This window comes from Triticum aestivum, chromosome 6A (assembly GCF_018294505.1).
Source record: "Triticum aestivum cultivar Chinese Spring chromosome 6A, IWGSC CS RefSeq v2.1, whole genome shotgun sequence".
Taxonomy (NCBI): domain Eukaryota; kingdom Viridiplantae; phylum Streptophyta; class Magnoliopsida; order Poales; family Poaceae; genus Triticum; species Triticum aestivum.
The window spans coordinates 240358590-240372563 of NC_057809.1; positions in this window are offsets into that span (position 1 = coordinate 240358590).

Sequence of the window (13974 nt, forward strand, 5' to 3'; positions counted from 1 at the left end):
GGCTTGGTGAAGATATCTGCCAGTTGCTCTTCAGTGTTGACGTGTATGATATCAATGTCTTCCTTCACAACATGATCTCTGAGAAAGTGATGACGAATTTCAATGTGCTTTGTCTTCGAGTGCTGAACTGGGTTATTGGCAATCTTGATGGCGCTTTTGTTGTCGCAATAAAGTGGCACTTACTTCAGATGAATGCCATAGTCCTTGAGTGTTTGCTTCATCCATAGAAGCTGAGCGCAGCAAGATCCAGCAGCAATGTATTCAGATTCAGCAGTGGAGAGAGATACACAGTTCTGCTTCTTTGAAGACCAACATACAAGTGATCGTCCTAGAAAGTGACATGTGCCTGATGTAGATTTGCGATCAACTTTGTCACCAGCATAATCAGCATCCGAGAATCCAACCAGATCAAACTCTGAGCCCTTTGGATACCATAATCCTAGAGTTGAGGTGTGAGCCAAATATCGAAGAATTCGCTTCACAGCTAAGTGATGCGACTCCTTTGGTGCCGCTTGAAATCGAGCACACATGCAAACACTAAGCATAATATCTGGCCTAGATGCACATAGATAAAGTAAAGAACCAATCATGGAGCGGTATACCTTTTGATCGAACTCTTTACCATTGTCGTCGGGACCCAGATGATGTTTGGCTGGCATTGGTGTTGTGAAGCCTTTGCAGTCTTGCATACCAAACTTCTTCCGGCAATCTTTGAGATACTTATCTTGAGATATGAAGATGCCGTTGCGTTGTTGTCGTATTTGAAGACCAAGGAAGAACTTCAGCTCCCCCATCATGGACATCTGATATTGCTCTTGCATCATATATCCAAACTCTTCAGTGTACTTCTGATTGGTGCGGCCGAAGATGATGTCATCCACATATATTTGGCACACAAACAGTTCACCATCATATGTCTTCGTGAAGAGAGTGGGATCTAGGGAACCAGGTATGAAGCCTTTGCTCTTTAGGAAGTATTTGAGTGTGTCATACCAGGCCCGAGGGGCTTGTTTGAGGCCATACAGTGCCTTGTTGAGCTTGTATACCATGTCAGGATGTTTTGGATCTTCAAAGCCAGGCGGTTGTGCAACATACACTTCTTCTTCAATCTTGCCATTGAGAAAAGCACTCTTCACATCCATTTGATATAGAAGTATGTTATGATGATTTGCATAGGCCAGCAGTATGCATATGGCTTCAAGTCTAGCCACAGGAGCAAATGTTTCATCGAAGTCAATTCCTTCCACTTGAGTATATCCTTGAGCAACGAGACGAGCTTTGTTTCTGACAACTTGACCATGCTCATCTTGCTTGTTGCGATATATCCATTTGGTGCCTATTATATTGTGCTTCCGTGGATCAGGACGCTTAACCAGTTCCCATACATTATTCAGCTCAAACTGTTGAAGCTCTTCTTGCATAGCTTGAATCCATTCAGGTTCCATGAAGGCTTCTTCAACTTTCTTGGGTTCTGTTATTGAGACAAATGCGAAGTGCCCACAGAAATTTGCTAGCTGAGTTGCCCTTGAATGAGTGAGTGGACCAGGTGCATTGATGCTATCAATTATTCTTTCAATCTGCACTTCATTGGCAACGCGAGGATGTACAGGGCGAAGACTTTGCTCTTGCTGTTCATTGTCGTTGTTAGAAGGAATGTCTTCAGGCTGAGCATTGTATTCATGTTGATCAGTGCTGAGATGATAAGTTCTTCTTTAGGATGAGCTTCAGAAGGTATAATTTCTCCAGTTCCCATTAGCTTGATTGATTCACTGGATGGAACTTCATCTAGCACATTTGGCAGTTGCTCTCTTTGTGAACCGTTGGTCTCATCGAACCGCACATCCACTGTTTCAACCACTTTGTAATGAAAGAGATTGAAGACTCTGTAGGAGTGTGAATCCTTTCCATATCCAAGCATAAAACCCTCATGTGTTTTTGGTGCAAACTTTGAGGTGTGATGTGGGTCCTTGATCCAGCACCTTGCGCCAAATACTCTGAAGTAACTGACATTTGGCTTCTTGCCAGTAAGGAGCTCATAAGATGTCTTGTTCAGAAGCTTGTGAAGATAAACACGATTGATTGTATGGCATGCAGTATCAATGGCTTCAGGCCAGAATTTTCTTGGGGTCTTGTATTCATCTAGCATCGTTCTGGCCATCTCAATTAGTGTTCTGTTCTTGCGTTCGACGACACCATTCTGCTGTGGCGTGTACGGGGCTGAGAATTCATGTGTGATGCCCAAGGTATCAAGATATGTATCAAGGCCAGTGTTCTTGAATTCAGTGCCATTGTCACTTCTGATGTGCTTTATCTTGGCGCCAAAATTGTTCATAGCTCGATTGGCGAAGCGTCTGAAGACATCCTGCACTTCAGTCTTGTAAAGGATTATGTGCACCCAAGTATATCTAGAATAATCATCAACAATGACGAAGCCATAGAGACAAGCAGTAGTAGTAAGAGTTGAGTAATGAGTGGGACCGAAAAGATCCATGTGAAGCAGTTCGAAGGGTCGAGTAGTGGTCATGATTGTCTTCGAGGGATGTTTGGCCCTCGTCATCTTCCCTGCTTCACAGGCACTGCATAAGTGATCTTTCTTGAACTTGACGCCCTTGATGCCTATGCCACGCTTCTTCTTCGCAAGGGTGTGGAGGTTCCTCATGCCAGCATGCCCAAGCCTCCGATGCCAGAGCCAGCATTCTGAAGCCTTTGCTAGAAGACACACTGCAAGCTGTGGCCCTGCTGAGAAATCTACCACGTACAAATCATCTTTTCGATACCCTTCAAACACTAGAGACTTGTCAGATTCCATTAGTACAAGGCAACGATATTTTCCAAATATTACGATCATATTCAAATCGCAAAGCATTGAGACAGACATTAAGTTGAAGCCAAGGGATTCAACAAGCATGACTTTATCCATGTGTTGATCCCTTGAGATTGCAACTCTACCTAGACCCAATATCTTACTTTTACCAGTGTCAGCAAATGTGATGTGGCGCTTGTCGGATGGACGTAAGGTTGAGTCCATAAGAAGACTTCTTTTGCCAGTCATGTGATTTGTACACCCACTATCAATAATCCATTCTAAAGACGCTGGTGTTGTACCCTACAGTGCAGTTAGGGGGATAGGCTTCACCAAGAGCATTGTGAAGCAAAAACATTTGATGAACCAGTGGGTTATGAAAGCTTAGATCCAGATTAGGACTAATAGGGAGAGTAGCAAGCGATTCAGGTACGAAGTACATAGTAAGACCATTTGGGCATTTGATCTTGCGCCCTACAAGATGTTTAAGGTCCCCAGCAATAGCGTCAGACGATTTTGGTTTTCTGTTGGAGACCTTTCCCTGCAAAAGAGAGTTAAGCTTTCTTAGCCACCCACATCTTCAAGGGTGGCTTAGAAGCAATAAGTCTAAGTGCAGCATCTAAGAATTTTGGCTTTGAAGCCCTAGCAAACAGTCTTGCAGGCGGACTATAGTACTCATAAGAATAAGCAGAATAGTTCTTGGTCTTATGAACATGGCGGTTTGATGAACCGCTCTCATATTCATATGCCTGAGTATGGTTCCCTGCAAAACATTTGCGTTAGTGCGACTCAGGTGAGTCCTCTGTCTGTATGAAGCCTTTGGACCGTATGAAGCCTTTGGTCTGAGGTTTGTCTTCTTCATGTGAGGTGTCATGATGACATTCACAGGAAGATTCTCCAGACACCTTTTCAGAACCCAGATCTTCTTCATAGGCGGTCCATTCCTGCAGTTAGTACCAATGTACCTGGCACACACTTCACCATTCTGATTCTTAAACAGTATATAGTTTGCATCAAAGGATTCATCAATGATAATGGGGTTAGCACAAGTGAAGCCAGATAGATTGGATGGATCTGCTGAATGTTCCTTCGTAGCAACCCACATGGTTTTGGGGTACTGCTCAGGTTTCCAGTAAGAGCCATCTGCATTCATTTTTCTTACGAACCCAACACCCTCTTTCCTAGGGTTTCGGTTCAGAATCTGCTTTTTGAGGACATCACATAGCGTCTGATGCCCTTTAAGACTTTTGTACATCCCTGTTTCAAGCAATGTCTTCAACCTGGCATTCTCATCAGCAATAGCGGTGGTATCCTCAGCAGAGGGGTTAGTTACCACATCAACAGTTGAAGATATCGCAACAACAGTAGCAGTAGAACATTCAGCAACAGAAGTAGCATTATCACGCTCAATGCATTTAAGACATGGTGGTTCAAATCCTTCCTGAGCGGGACTGATCTGTTTGGCGTGAAGTGACTCGTTTTCCTTTTGAAGATCTTCATGAACCGCTCTCAATTTTTCAAGATCTTGCTTCCTTTGAAGATAATCATAGGAAAGCCTTTCATGAGTTGTTGAGAGAGTTTCATGACGACTTTCAAGTTCCTGATACTTAACGTGAAGATTTTTTATGTCTTCAATTAAGGATTCAGATCGAGTCATTTCAGCACCTAACAGATCATCGCTTCTGTCTAACAGTTTTTGAATATGTTCCATAGCTTTCTGTTGTTCAGTTGCAATTTTAGCAAGTGTTTTGTATCTGGGTTTTGAATCACAATCAGAGTCATCGTCACTAGATGTTTGATAGTGAGTAGTGCGTGTGTTTACCTTGGCACCGCGTGCCATGAAGCAGTAGGTAGAAGCGGAGTAGTCCTTGTCATTTGCATCGGTGTCGGTGATGAAGTCATTGTCTTCAGTGTTGAAGATGGACTTGGCAACGTATGCTATAGCCAGACTTGCGACGCCTAAATCGGACTCCTCCTCAGACTCCACCTCCGCCTCCTCAGAAGCAGACTCCTTCTCTGAATCCATTTCCTTGCCAACAAACGCACGTGCCTTGCCAGATGAGCTCTTCTTGTGTGATGAAGATTTTGATGAAGACTTGGAAGAAGACTTTGTGTATTTCTTCTTCTTCTTGTCGTCAGAGTCATATTCCTTGCTCTTCTTCTTCTTTTTGTTCTCATTGTCCCACTGTGGACACTCAGAGATGAAGTGGCCAAGTTTCTTGCACTTGTGACATGTTTTCTTCTTGTAGTCATGAGCAGAAGCTTCATCATTCCTTGAGCTTGATCGGGAAGACTTTCTGAAGCCTTTCTTCTTGGTGAATTTTTGGAACTTCTTGACAAGCATAGCAAGTTCCCTTCCAATGTCTTCAGGATCATCAGAACTGCTGTCAGATTCTTCTTCAGATGAGGAGACAGCTTTTGCCTTCAAGGCACGAGTTCGCCCATTGTTTGGACCGTAGATATCTCTTTTCTTAGAAAGCTGAAACTCATGTGTGTTGAGCCTCTCAAGTATGTCAGACGGATTGAGTGTCTTGAAATCAGGACGTTCTTGAATCATCAGGGCTAGAATGTCAAACGAGCTATCAAGTGATCTCAGTAGTGTCTTGACGACTTCATGTTTGGTGATCTCAGTAGCGCCGAGGGCTTGAAGCTCATTTGTGATGTTAGTGAGTCGGTCAAATGTGTGCTGGACATTCTCATTGTCATTTTGCTTGAAGAGGTCGAAGAGGTTGCGAAGGACACTGATTGTCTGATCTCTCTGGGTTGAGACGCCTTCATTGACCTTGGAGAGCCAGTCCCAGATCAGCTTAGATGTCTTCAAAGCACTCACACGCCCATACTGTCCTTTGGTCAGATGACCACATATGATATTCTTGGCAGTAGAGTCCAGTTGGACGAATTTCTTGACATTAGCAGCAGTGACACCTTATCCAGCCTTGGGAACGCCGTTTTCGACGACATACCATAGGTCGACATCAATGGCTTCAAGATGCATGCGCATCTTATTCTTCCAGTAGGGATATTCAGTTCCATCGAAGACGGGGCACACAGCGGAGACCTTAATTATCCCTGCAGTCGACATAGCTAAAACTCCAGGTGGTTAAACCGAATCACATAGAACAAGGGAGCACCTTGCTCTGATACCAATTGAAAGTGCGTTATATCGACTAGAGGGGGGTGAATAGGCGATGAAAGTCTTCAAAACGTGGAAGTTTCGAAGACAAACGATAGAAATAAACCGATTACCATGCAGCGGAAGGTAGACTACACTAGGCAAACCATAGTCAAGTATTCAATGAAGTGAAAGCACAAAGACTAATAGCAGCTAGGTAGTAAGGATCAGGTAGGAAGATATTATGAAGCCAAACAGAACATGCAGTCACTCAGTGAAGACAAAAGATAGTGCAATCATGCAATGACTTCACAAGGAGTAACAGTAAGTAAAGGGAAGGGAAGATGAAATCAGTGACTCGTTGAAGACAATGATTTGTTGGACCAGTTCCAGTTGCTGTGACAACTGTACATCTGGTTGGGGCGGCTAGGTATTTAAACCTTAGGGCACACAGTCCCAGACACCCAGTCCTGAACACGCAGCTCAGGACACCCAGTCCTCACCGTATTCCCCTTGAGCTAAGGTCACACAGACCTCGCCCAATCACTCTGGTAAGTCTTCAAGGTAGACTCCCAAACCTTCATAGACTTCGTTCACCGGCAATCCACAATGTCTCTTGGATGCTCAGAACGCGACGCCTAACCGGCTGGAGGATGCACAGTCCTCAAGTGTAATAAGTCTTCAGATCACACAGATAAGAAGACTTAAGTGATGCCCAATTCTCTCTAGGTCTGGGTGGTTAGGGCTTTATCCTCGCAAGGAATTCTCTCTCAAAGGCTTCAAGGTGGGTTGCTCTCAAACGACAAAAGCCGTACTCTCAATCTGAGCAGCCAACCGTTTATGGTTGTAGGGGGTGGGCTATTTATAGCCACTTGGCAACCCAACCTGATTTGTCCGAAATGACCCTGGGTCACTAAGGAACTGACACGTGTTCCAACGGTCAGATTTCAACCTCACACGACAACTTTACTTGGGCTACAAGTAAAGCTGACTTGTCCGACTCTGGACAAGATTCGCTCTCAAAGTCTTCACTCAAATACATAGGTTTTGGTTAGGCATCACTTCAGTCATTCTGACTGGTTCTCTTGGACCCCACTTAACAGTACGGTGGTTCCTATGACTCAACACAAAAGAAAAGAACTACGAAAGATCTAAGTCTTCGAGCTCCATAGTCTTCATGTGGTGTCTTCTCTTGTCATAGTTTTCAATGTGAATATCTTCATATACCACCTTTGACTTCAATGTCTTCATACATTTTAGGGGCCATCTCTGGTAGGAAAACCGAATCAATGAGGGACTTCTACCTGTGTTATCCTGCAATTCTCACAAACACATTAGTCCCTCAACTAGGTTTGTCGTCAATACTCCAAAACTAACTAGGGGTGGCACTAGATGCACTTACATGTATCCATCTTAATTTGGATTTTCAAATATGTGTAACCCCTTTATGTTGAAATCCAATGTATGCATTCCTCGCTAACTGTCTCCAATTAATGTGTGTTTCATGCGGTTTTTTTACTTCTCAAACATGTATAATGTGTTTAACACACGCAACATATAGTGTAATCCTGTTTAGACATTAATTGCATATAAACCATGCATTGTCTCTAATTAAAGAATCTATGGATCAATAATATTGATAAACTATATAACATTACACGTGTCCCCAAATTCAAATGAATATGCATGTTTGATACACCAATTTGTGTTATAATATTATCAATGTCGTGATATCTAGTTTAAATATTGAATCCCCTTTAATCTAGATATTCGTCTCATATAGCTATCACTCATGCTTATATAGGACTATCTCTGTAGACCTATATGCGTTCATCATCTCTCGGGTATCTCTTGTGCTACCTGTTGGCATTTTGGGAACGGGGGTCCCCATACTTGCCTGCCTGCGGCCCCCAGCATGGCTCCACCAGCGGCCCCATCCGGCCCATCTTCAGCAACAAACATTCAAGACCCTCACGAGGGGCCAAGCCTCGCGAGGCGGACAACACAAGACCTCCTCAGGGGCGGCCTCACCAGGCCGGCTCGCGAGGGGCGGAGAGATCAAGGCAAGGGACACCTCGCGAGGTTCCTGTGACGCAGGCCATGACGACTGGAACCAGGCGGGCACCTGCGCGTGCAGTTTCCTCGTTTCCTCTTTGGTGCTAAAGGGGAAAGCGCAGGCGAGGATTCCCAAGGCATCAGGCAAAGGTTTCCATATTGGTGCAACAAGATCAAGACCAGCAGGACGGCAAGACGGAGGTCATCGTGGAGCCCAAGACGGCATCACCACCAGAGCCTTTGGCAGGCGAAGACCACTTTTGTCATGATAGCTTGTACTAGTTGTCTCCCTTCGAATTTGGCCATTGTGGGATCCCTCCCCGCTCAATATTTGGAAAGAGGACTAGGGCCTCTATAAAGAGGACTAGCCACCACCATATGTGGGAGAGGACCAGACCATCCCGAACCACACAAGCACACCAACACAAGAACACCTCTCCTTGCGAGGCTGTTCTTCCCTTGTAACTATTCATCCTCAGCCCAAGAGGCAATCCACCACATCACACTGGAGTAGGGAATTACACCACAACGGTGGCCCGAACCAGTATAAATCTTGTGTTTCGTGTTCCTTGGGTTCGTCGAGCTAGGCCGTGAGATCGTAGAGCGCGTGAGCTAGAGAGGGGGAGAGATCTTTGTGAGCATCCCAGTGTTCAAACCTTAAGGGTTTTGCCGAAACCCAAAATCCGACTTTTGGCGCGCCAGGTAGGGGTGTGCCGAAGCTTTCCTCTTTGTCGATCCGCGCTTCGCTGCTTCGTCAAGTTCATGGCCGACGCTCGCCGGGCCCGTGCTGAGCTCCGGGCCGCTCTCACCACCCGTGTCGCTCAGACCGCCCCTGTCGGCGGACCTCCCCGCCGTTCTCCGTCACCCGCCGCCAACGCCGCCACCGGCCCGGCGGCAAACAAGCAGCAAGCCTCTTCACTGCACCCCTCTGTGCGGCGAGATGGTCGCACCGCCACCCCGTAGCTGACTCCGGCCATCTCATCGTCTCACGCTTGTCGCGCCCCCACGGACATGCAGGATGCGCTGCTCATGGCACGTGAGCTCCCGCGCTACCGCCCGATCGACGACCTCTACGAGGACTGGTTGGACCGCACGCCGAGCTCGTCAGCGCCGCGGGGGGCTCTCCAGCACCATCCCTCTCGTTGCCTTACCCGCCCCCGGCTGTGGGCGATGTGGCTCACGAAGCGCCTCCACCCCCTTAGCACTAAGATAGCGCCCTCGCGCCGAGGCGCGCGGCTCAGGGAGCGCCTCAGCCTCCCCCGCGTCAAGACGATGTCCTCGCTCCAAGATGCGCGGCCCAGCGGCGTGATCCTCCGTGCCGTGTGCCCGCACACGAAGAAAGAAGTTACCAGGAGGTTCCTTGTTTGCAAGAAGATGCTCCACCGCTTCCAGCACCACCACGCCAGGATCGCTTGCTACGGCGGGGCCATGTGCCACTTTCCGTGGCGGCACAGGGACACGAAGGTCAAGCTCCACCTCCATGATGGGCCCCGGTGGCCACAGTGGGTTGCCGTGCCTTCACTCATGAGTTGCGTAGCGTCGTCTGGCCGGGCAAGTACAAGCCGGATCTGCCCCCTCGCTACGATGGCACCCCCGACCCTACGGAGTTTCTGCAGCTCTACGAGCTGAGCATCGAGGCGACCAATGGCGACGAAAAGGTCATGGCGAACTGGTTTCCCATGGCTCTCAAGGACGGTGCCCGCTCATGGCTCTTGAACCTGCCTCCAGGCTCGATTTCCTCCTGGGATGAGATGCGCAACCGCTTCATCGCCAACTTCCAGGGCACTTACGACCGCCCCCGGTCGTGGGTGACCTGCGCCACATCAAGAAACAACCAGGAGAGACCCTGCAGAAATACATCCAGCGCTTCAACAACACGGGTATCAAGATCCCCAAGGTGACGGATGAGGCCATCATCTCGGCGTTTTCCGACAGCGTCTGTGACGTCAAGATGAAGGAGGAGCTCACCATCCATGAGGAGCTGTGCACGACCTTGGAGCTTTTCAACATAGCAACCAAGTGTGCAAGGGCTGAGGAGGGGCGTCTCTCCCTCCTCAAGCTTCCAGCTGCGGATCCAGAGGAGAAGAAGGACAAGGTCAAGGACGTGAAGTGCAAAGGGGTGGCTGTACTTGCAGAAGAACCGGACACCAAGCGCAGCGAGATGTTCCTGAGTCATCCAAGGGCAGCCGTACGTTCTGCGCCTTCCACAACGTGCGCACGCACAACACCAACGACTGTCAAGAGCTCAGGTCCATTCGAGATGGATGCTTCGGCCAACTCCCCGAGCGCAACGATTGGGGCTACGACCGAGGAGGTGGACGAGGTGGAGGACGTTGGGACGACCGTGGGCCCCGAAAAGAGTGGCGCGACCAGCCTCACGAGGATCGTTGGCAGGACCAGCCTCACAAGGGCGCTTGGAGGGACCAGCCTCGTGAGGACCGCCCTCAGGGCAACCCTGGTTTCCCTCCGCTGCCGCCGCCAATAAGGAACGACGACCATCAGCATGACAAAGGGGCTGGGGGCTTCCAGGGGCCACGCGCCATCGCTTGCATCTTGGGCAGCGCTCAGGCCCCAGCCTCCCAGGGCGCCTTCAAGCAGTTCTCTCGAGAAGTGAATGCATCCCTTCCCAAGTGATACGTCTCCAACATATCTATAATTTTTGATTGTTCCATGCTATTATATTATCTGTTTTGGATGTTAATGGGCTTTATTTTACACTTCTATATTATTTTTGGGACTAACCTATTAACCGGAGGCCCAACCCAAATTGCTGTTTTTTTGCCTATTTTAGTGTTTCGTAGAAAAGGAATATCAAACGGAGTCCAAACGGAATGAAACCTTCGAGAACGTGATTTTTGGAACAAACGTGATCTAGAGGACTTGGAGTGGATGTCAAGCAATCAACGAGGTGGCCACGAGTCAGGGGGGCGCGCCCTCCCCCTCGTGGGCCCCTCGTAGCTCCATCGACCTACTTCTTCCTCCTATATATGTTCACATACCCCGCAAATATCCAGGAGCACCACGAAACCCTATTTCCACCGCCGCAACCTTCTATACCCAACAGATCCCATCTTGAGGCCTTTTCCGGAGCTCCGCCGGAGGGGGCATTGATCACGGAGGGCCTCTACATCAACTCCATGGCCCCTCTGATGATGTGTGAGTAGTTTACCTCAGACCTTCAGGTCCATAGCTAGTAGCTAGATGGCTTCTTCTCTCTCTTTGGATCTCAATACAAAGTTCTCCTCGATTCTCTTGGAGATCTATTCGATGTAACTCTTCTTTTTGTGGTGTGTTTGTTGAGATCCGATGAATTGTGGGTTTATGATCCAGATTATCTATGAACAATATTTGAATCTTCTCTGAATTCTTTTATGTATGATTGGTTTATCTTTGCAAATCTCTTCGAATTATCAGTTTGGTTTGGCCTACTAGATTGATCTTTCTTGCAATGGGAGAAGTGCTTAGCTTTGGGTTCAAACTTGCGGTGCTCGATCCCAGTGAAACAAAGGGAAACGACACGTATTGTATTGTTGCCATCGAGGATAAAAAGATGGGGTTTATATCATATTGCATGAGTTTATCCCTCTACATCATGTCATCTTGCTTAAGGCGTTACTCTGTTCTTATGAACTTAATACTCTAGATGCATGCTGGATAGCGGTCGATGTGTGGAGTAATAGTAGTAGATGCAGGCAGGAGTCGGTCTACTTGTCACGGACGTGATGCCTATATACATGATCATGCCTAGATATTCTCATAATTATTCGCTTTTCTATCAATTGCTCGACAGTAATTTGTTCACCCACCGCAATACTTATGCTATCTTGAGAGAAGCCACTAGTGAAACCTATGCCCCCAGGTATATTTTCCATCGTACAAGTTTCCAATCTATTTTATTTTGCAATCTTTACTTTCAATCTATACATAAAAATACCAAAAATACTTATCTTATTATTATCATCTCTATCATATCTCACTCTTACAAGTGGCCGTGAAGGGATTAACAACCTCTTTATCGCGTTGGTTGCGAGGTTCTTATTTGTTTGTGTAGGTATGAGGTGACTAGTGTGTGGTCTCCTACTGGATTGATACCTTGGTTCTCAAAAACTGAGGGAAATACTCACGCTGCTTTACTGCACCACCCTTTCCTCTTCAAGGGAAAACCAACGCAGTACCCTCCTGAGGCCAACCCCAAGAATAAGAAGCAGCTACTCCGCACTGGGCCTCAAGGGAGCGGCACCTCCAGCGGCACCACTTCAGGATACGCGCCAACACCTGGGGCGCCTCCCTTCCTCGCATAGGGAGGCGAGCCCGGCGCCCTCCTCAGGCAGGGCTCGGGGGGATCTCTTTTTGAGGGCCTCAGACCTGGCCAACATCATGATGGAGGCGCTCGGGCACCATGTGGAGTCGTGATTCATGACACATTTACCTCAAGAGGACACCTGGCGAGGAGCGCCCGGTGCTCAGGAGTTCATCACCAAGGCATCTCAGGAGCTTCAGGAAGGAAGAGCAATACGCGGCGATCGCCACCCACCTGGTGTCACTCCCCACCCAGGCGAGGGTGATGAGCTGCGCATCTGCATTGACATCCCAGGGCGCAACAGGGCCGCATCTCCAGAGTGCTTCTGGCCTTCGCGTGCTGGTCAGTGTGAGGGCACGCCTCACAGCTATGTTCGCATGCCGTTCGGCCTGCCGAGCGTGGCTGCCACCTTCCAGCGCAGCCTGCGGAGCATCCTGGCAGGTCAGGATGCCAGGCATCACGCGGTCCTGGTGAAGATGGAGATGATCCTCCAGAGGCCACCTGAGCCTCCAGAGCCTCCCGAGGCTCAAGGCCCTGACGGCTAGTGAGAAACAACTTCTTCGCTACGTGTTTTCAGCTACCCCAACACTCCTTCAGCAACCAAACCAGGTGACATCTTTCCAAGTTCATTTAGCTGGGAGCGCCCCCTGGGCTGCATCATCCCCATGCCGTGTGGGTCTGTCCCTGCGGCATGCATCTGGTTGCATCTTCAGTTCACTCTGCTGGGAGCGCCCCCCGGGCTGCATTAACCCTAGGCCGCTCAGGTCCAACCGAGTGGCATGTATTGTTCTCGCATTTACCTAAGCTAGTCGCTTTTCGTGCGTAATCTATCTATAGATATGACCTGCTCGATTGTCACCTACCATGGGAGCCGCACGCCGATTGTCTTTCTCCAGGATCCTTCGCATTAGAAGGCTAGGCACAACGTCTCTGCTCGGGCCCATCCCTGTAGCATCGATAAATCCAATGGCTGAGCTCTGTCTGGCGGGCCGGCCCCATTCACGTCACCTCCTGGGGTCGTTGGTGCTTGGCCTTCTCGTGTGATAGCCTCAGGAAATCCACTCGGTGCGGGTTGTCTAACCATCTCGCAGGAACGCCACATCCATCAAGAATCAAGACCAGGCGCAACCTGCCTTGAGGTAGGGCCTCACGAGTCCTGCGCTGGCTCACGAGTGCCCAGATAGACCTCGTCTAGCCTTGCCGTGCAAGCCACGTGTCAGGGCGGGGTTGTACACGCCCCGGGTGCTCCACTCAGAGGGAGCCCCTCCCACGTACCAGTGGAAGCACCATGCTCCGTGCTGGCAGTTGACACTATCGAGGAGCGGCTATGCCCCTACAAGTGCGGAAGCGCCATGGCCCGTCCTGGCGATAAACAACTGAGGGTGTCCTCACAGCCATATCAACCTCACGGAGCCTCCGGGCTGTGTTTGGCCTCATCGCAATGCCTCCCCTCGAGAGAGCCGCGCGAGGGGGCCGGGCACGTGGGCTGCACTCGGGTCATGCCCAAGCGTACGCCACCCTTTCAGGTCCTGCGGACCTGGTCATCGCACGCCCTCCCAAGCGGAGCTAAGGTACGAAGGTCGTTTGAATGTCAAGGGGGACTCCTGGGTATCGCGACTCAGGAGCCTAACTGATCACATAGCCCCTCACTCCTTGGTCCATCCTGGTGATCCGGTCAGTACAATGGCGGCTGAGGTATGCGCG